This window comes from Camellia sinensis, chromosome 13 (assembly GCF_055761805.1).
Source record: "Camellia sinensis isolate YWXY chromosome 13, ASM5576180v1, whole genome shotgun sequence".
In the NCBI taxonomy this organism is placed as follows: Eukaryota; Viridiplantae; Streptophyta; class Magnoliopsida; order Ericales; family Theaceae; genus Camellia; species Camellia sinensis.
Window position 1 is genome coordinate 15,676,982 of NC_138973.1, and position 6,542 is coordinate 15,683,523.

General features: G+C 35.1%; 1 pseudogene across 1 annotated transcript; it reads left to right on the top strand.

The window, feature by feature from the left end:
- LOC114311258 (autophagy-related protein 18c-like) lies at positions 1 to 6,273 on the top strand (annotated as a pseudogene). Its single transcript, XR_014348384.1, has 7 exons — positions 1 to 450; positions 1,027 to 1,390; positions 2,226 to 2,479; positions 2,954 to 3,076; positions 4,183 to 4,269; positions 4,435 to 5,512; positions 5,655 to 6,273. The product of XR_014348384.1 is annotated as an autophagy-related protein 18c-like (transcript).
- Positions 6,274 to 6,542: the final 269 nt, after the last annotated feature.

The following is a 6,542-nucleotide window of genomic DNA, read 5'->3' on the forward strand; positions in this document are numbered from 1 at the left end:
AAATAGTCAAGCATAATAGGTTGCTGATGATGCAAATGAGAGTCACAAACTGGTTGTCGAAGTCAGAGAGAGAGAGAGAGGGGGGGAAGCCACGAACTGGTTGTCCAAGTCGACCGAAGGACACATCAAACACAAGGGAACGACCTGCGAATGGGAGAGAAGTCGCGTACCATGTATTGCAACGTCTTCCTATGATTGCTGTGAAGTAAAGCAGCAAAGGAGCAATCAGAGGGAGAGACGATGCGAGATGAAGCCCCTGTTTCAGTTGAATGGTTCAGAGAGTGAATCACGAACAGTCTAATGGTTCAAAGAGTGAACCACGAACAATGGTCTGCGACGAAGAGATAGACCATTACGAGATGAGAAAAAAAGGGCACCAGCGAAGACGATGTTCAACAGAGCTACTGGAGACAATGTGCAACTATTGGAGATGATGCGCAACAGAGCTAGGTTAGCCGTTTGTATAGCTCTGATACTATGATAACATAGAATATATGTTTGGTATATTAAGAATGAATCAATTGAGTACAAATGACTAAACTATAAGCAAGCAAATAGATAAAACCCTAACCACCTAAATGACTAAACTATCCTTAATGAACAATATAAAACTACAATAATTCACAATTAGCGAAGCAATTGTTTGAGGCGAGAGATTTGGAGCAGCTGTTGGAGTGTTTTTTCTCACTGAATTCGCATCATCATTAGGGGGTTATTGTTGAGGCTTTTGCTAACATTTGAAAGACAGTTTTTTTGTAGTACTAGTTGAATTTCCATTCATTTCTTTCAACGTTCTTTCAAGTTGTTGATAATTGTTAAAACAAAAGATTAAAAAACAAATTTACTGGCTTTGTGTTATTAATTATTGCTCCATTTTCCTTTTGTTTGTTTGCTTTTTCCTTCTTTCTTGTTTTTTGTGATCTAAAATATTTGACTGAAAAATGGGAATACATTAATGTGAATCTGTTGTAAAGTTATAATTTGGGATGATCATCAGAGCCGGTGCATTGGTGAATTTTCATTTAGGTCTGAAGTTCGTGCAGTGAAACTAAGACGAGATCGCACTGTTGCTGTTCTTGAGCACAAGATATATGTCTACAATTTTATGGGTCTGAAGCTTCTTCATCAAATAGAAACTCTGGCCAACCCTAGGGGACTTTGTTGCCTTTCACAGAACTTGAATACATCTGTCTTGGCTTGCCCAGGTCTTCAACAAGGGTAGGATCAGATTGAACACTTTGGTCTTATTATGACCAAGTTAAAAAATGCTCGTGATTCACAAATAGCATGCTTAAACTTAACAATGGATGGACTTCTTCTTGCGACTGCTAGTACAAAAGGAACTTTGATAAGAATTTTCAACACAATCGATGGGACCAAGTTACAGGAGGTGTTGTGCTGGATGGTCTTGTATTTCTTTTCCATTTCCCTCTCTTTTCTTTAAAATTGGTCTTTTTATAGAGAGTTTCATTCCTTTTGTGTTAATTGCTGGATTAATATGTTTCCAAATTCCAACCATATAGTTGAAACTAATCAATAGGTAATGGAAATTCCTTCTTTCCATTTTAGTGCCAAGCCTTTTTAGCATCATTGTTGGAGACCACCAACTTAATTAAAATTAGCTTATGTTCTCTTTGCTTTTTCAAAGTTAAGATTACTCTTTATGTGAAGATCAAGAAATTGTGTTATGTTTTTATGCATATTGAACAAGACCTGCATCAAGATGAATTAAGAAATTAAGACTCACTATATGGGAGATTGAGAGTGCACTGTGTCTCCTAGAAGTATGGGCCTTTTGTAAGAGGTCAGTCACTATGTAGCGATATGAGTAGGAATCATGTGCATGCTAAAAATAAATGTTGCATGTATCATTTTCGAAACATTAAATGAAAATCTTGTCTTGCTTAAAGTTAGTTTATCACTCCCTAACTTAATTGAGAAATATGCAGAAGCTTATAATCCTGCTCAATATCGTACCACATTCTGGTGTAAGTGGATCCACATGTTGTTGTCTTATGTACGATAGTAATTCATGTTTCTAAGTGATCTATTTATTACTTTCTTAGCCTTTGGGCTAGATTTGAACATTAGACCTACCACAACCTCATCCCATTTCTCTTTGCCTATAAGTTGCTGGCGTACTCTGTTTGTCTCCATTAGGTTCTTGTTTTTTTTTTGCATTTGCAATTTTTCCCTGTTACCTAAATGTCATTGCCTTTGAATAGGTATGCAGAGGAGTGGAAAAAGCAGATTTTTTAGAATTGCTCTCTCTCCTAATGTCCAGTGGTTGGCTGTGTCAAGTGACAAGGGCACTGTGCATTTATTCAGACTCAGAGTTCGGGTTGTGGGAGAGGACTCATCTACTTGTTCTATTGTTGTTCAAATCCGGCAATGGTTTCCCACAATTCATCTTTCCTTGATGCTCTTATTTCTCCAAGTATCAGTGCCAATCCTAGTTCATCATTGTCTTTTATGAAAGGTAAGAGAGGTTTATCCAAAAGTTATTTGCAACCTCAAGCTTGGAATGACTGTCAAAAAATTTCTATGTTTGTATGGTTTGCATTAAGGGTTTAAGAATTAAGGCATGCCATTGTACAAAGTCCATTTATGACTATTGTGACTTTAATTTTTTATTATTTTGACATATCACTTTTTCTTTTTCTATGAAATTGCCAAGAATCACCTAAATAGAACTAGACTTTTTTTAATTTGTCTTTATAAAAAAAAAAAAAAGTAGAAAAAAAGGCTTTGAATTTGTAAACATCTTCTGGCCCTTATTTTTACCAGTTGAACTGCTGTTTAACCAGCGGTATATTTTGTTACTACACCATTGCTTGATAGGTTTTGTCCAAACTTTGTTCATTTTGCCAATACTAGGGGTCTCCAAAATAATTCATATCTAAGGGATTGTTTTGATGTTGCCTCAAACTCTCTTGTTTCTGTGCTCTTTCAGGGGTGTTACCAAAGTATTTTAGCTCAGAATGGTCATTTGCCCAGTTTCACTTACAGAATACACCAAATTCATTGCAGCATTTGGATCTCAGAACACTGTCATTATTGTTGGCATGGCTGGGAGGTATGATTTTTTTTTTTTTTTTATCGAAGTAATGAAATTGTGTTCTTTCTTTTGTTTACTTACACTGCTGTAAATATGTTGCTAGAAAATGGATCGAGTCAACTCAACAAAACCTTTGTTCTTATTAAGCACATCACCTTGATGTTATAAACAGAAAAGATATATGATGAATGGTTGAAGCATGATCCCCTTCTAGTTTCACTTATCAAAAATAAGAATGTGAGGCCCCTCCAATTTCAATTTTGAAAGTGTGATGTTGAAAGACTTTAGTAGATCATCACAAGGATTTGACCTCTATCCTTTCTCATTTTTCTCTTCAATAAAAGATCTCCTCAACATAGGCCATTTTGAGAGAGAGATTTGACTAAAGCATTTTGCATCCAAAATGCCAAATTAGTCCAGTTCAACCATGCAATTGTATGCTTGCTCATGTAAGGTTTTCTGACATTTCATACACTTCGTCTTTCTTTGCATGGAGATATGGTGGTTGCTGCACTAATGCCATGTTTTGTAGGAAGGAAATAGGAGGGAAGGGATCGTTGGTTTTCATCAATTTGTTTGGTAAGATGAATAGGAAAAGAGGAACGAAAGAGATGGGTTTACGACTTTATGTCCTTTTACTGTTTTACCCTCACTTTATTTGAAGTTGATTAGTTGCAACTTGTAAAGGACCAAAAGTCATTTCAAACTTTTAAAAAGTGGGAGTCTGTCCCTGCCACTCTTGTGCCCTTTTTTGGATGGAAAGAATTTTGGGCCCTCGGGTGGAAAACTGGCCTCTCCACCCTTTCTCTTCCTTTCCCTCATGTTCTCCACCAAAATGTATTCCCTCATGCCCTTCTTTCTTGAAGTGTGTCATTTGGAAGAATCTGTCATTTGTCCTTCATTAGAAGAGTTAGACCATGATGTGGATGATGTAGTCTGTGTAGAAAGAAAAATTAGAAGAAACTTTTAAAGGATTCTAGATGAAAGTAGAAAACGTGAACAATCACATTGCGAGATTGTGGTAAATCCTGATACAGTCAATGACAGAAAAAAGCTACCTGCAGCTTCCACATATGAATTGAATTAGGTCAATTTGAACACTGATATTATAAATGTGTTGGCAGGAAAGCATTGTTGAAAGGTTCTTGAAGCTTTCGAGTACAATGTGTGTGTGTGTGTTTGTGCACTCCATGGTTACTATGAACTTGATGGTAAAGCATTGTTCAAAGGTTCTTGAAACTTTCGAGTACATTGTGTCTGTGCATTCACTTCTGTCTGTCATGTTTATTGACAGTAATTATGTCGGTTTTTCTGTTATTATCACGGTGACCTCTAATAATCTCTCTCTCTCTCTCTCCCCTTTACTTTCTGTACAGCCAGTGGTGGATGCTTTTGATCCTAGTCTATTGGTGGCTCCAGCAATATCTCATACGATTAACTTCACTTCTATAAAGGTATAGTTAACTGTCTAAATAAGAACTATCACTTGCCAACCACAATACTTGTTATAGTATTTATTAAAAAAAATACTTGTTTCTTTATTAGCACAGCAATTGTTCTTTCATAGCCCATGACTGGTGGACATTCTTGGATTCAAAGAGGTAAAAAAGGTTTTGTGGAATGGAATTACTGTTTCTGTAACTATGGAACTGCTAAAATTATGGATCATAAAAGCGGTCTACAAGGGTCCAAAAATGTTAGGATTTGATAGCCGCTGACATTGTCTTTCTTTGCAGGGTATATATGACTTTCTGTTTTGTAAACTTTGTGGGATTGTTTGGGTGATGGAATATGATGCAACCTGATTATGAAACTATCCATAGAGGCTGTAATATATCCATGTTGAATTTAGATTTAAGTATGAAATAAAGCTTGATGATTGTCTTATATTTTTCATTCTACAAGAAGAGGAGTCGTATGAAATTTGATGTTCCATTGAAATTCAAAGCCCCTGTGGGTACTAGAATTCATGGGTTGGCGTGTTGATTTGATGTATTGTTCGATGGGAGGTAATCATTTGATGTTTGATTAATAATGTTCTCTCTCTCTCTCTCTCTCAACCATTGTTAATTCCTTGTTCTACAGTACTGTACAAAGGTGGCTGAGCACAGCTCCTGGTGTGCCTACAACCCACTGGTATCAGCTGCTTTGTGTCCTCTCTCAGCCGCTTTATGTCATGCCAGAGTTATTCTATTAACTTAACGATGACAAGCTAGTGTTCATGATCTAACTAGTTCAGTTGTATTTGTTTGTTAACAGGATTCTTTAAATGATCTAGTTAGTGGTAAATGAACTTAAATAGCTAAAAGTTGGGGCGCTGATGCAGGACAAGGAGGAATAGTCTGGACATCGTCCGGCAAATTTGATCTCAAAGATCCTTATTACCGAATGTCTCAACCCCAAGCCTACTCAATCGCCCAAGATCAGCCAACACATCATCTAACAAATACACAGGTATTTGTTATCATGTTGTGATCCTTATGATTTGGTCTTGAAACAAAGGGATAATGGCACACCATGCCTTGCCACTGTTTCACTTTTCTTATGAATTCGGTTGTTTTTCTAAGTGTGGGTGACTTGGTTTACCGCTGGGCAGGATATACGAATACAATCACAGGATGAAGAAGGATTTGAGTTGATGCATCAACCACTTCAAAATGTGGATATTGAATATATTGAGTGAGTCACTGAAAAAATAAATAAAAAGAAAAAGAAATATCGATCCACTCGCGGTTAGCATATGATACGCATGTAATTAAAATAAAATAATTTTTTTTATGTATGGTATATTGTGTAAGTAATAAGAGCCTTATTTATTAAATTTAAGGTTCAAGATTCAAGTCTTAGTCTTATCAATTATGTAATTTTTATTTTTATTTTTATATTTTAAATAGAAAGATGAGTACATGTAATAAAAGGAGAAATCACTAAGAGTTTAAACAACAACTGAGTTGTTCATTTTTAATAATGGTATAGATAGATAACACGTGTCAGATATCGATATACAATTGACACATATATGACATGTCTACATGTCAAACATTTCATATGATGTGTCAATTTTTTAATTTTTTCCGCGAACATATTAGTCATTTGAGATTGTTGCTTAGAATTCCAACTACAAGGAGGAATTGGAAGAATCCTAACAGTCTACTCAAATTTGGAAGAGCTCAATCGTGTCAACTATAAAAATTTTAACCGTCAATTATAAAAATCCTAACCGTCTCACTATCTGTGAAAATTCGTATTTAATTATTCTTAAATAAATAAATAAATTGGTTTTATCCATAGTCTATTTGAAATATATTAGTGTATAAGTTAGTTTTAAATTAACCTAATTTAATTACCAACAAAGACATTATTAAGAATAATAATTTTGTGGATATTCAATATTTGTTGTTTATAAATTATTTTCATTAGGATTCAACATGATAATTATTCTTATTAAATACCTTAATTAAAAATCTTAATATATCAATTTTAA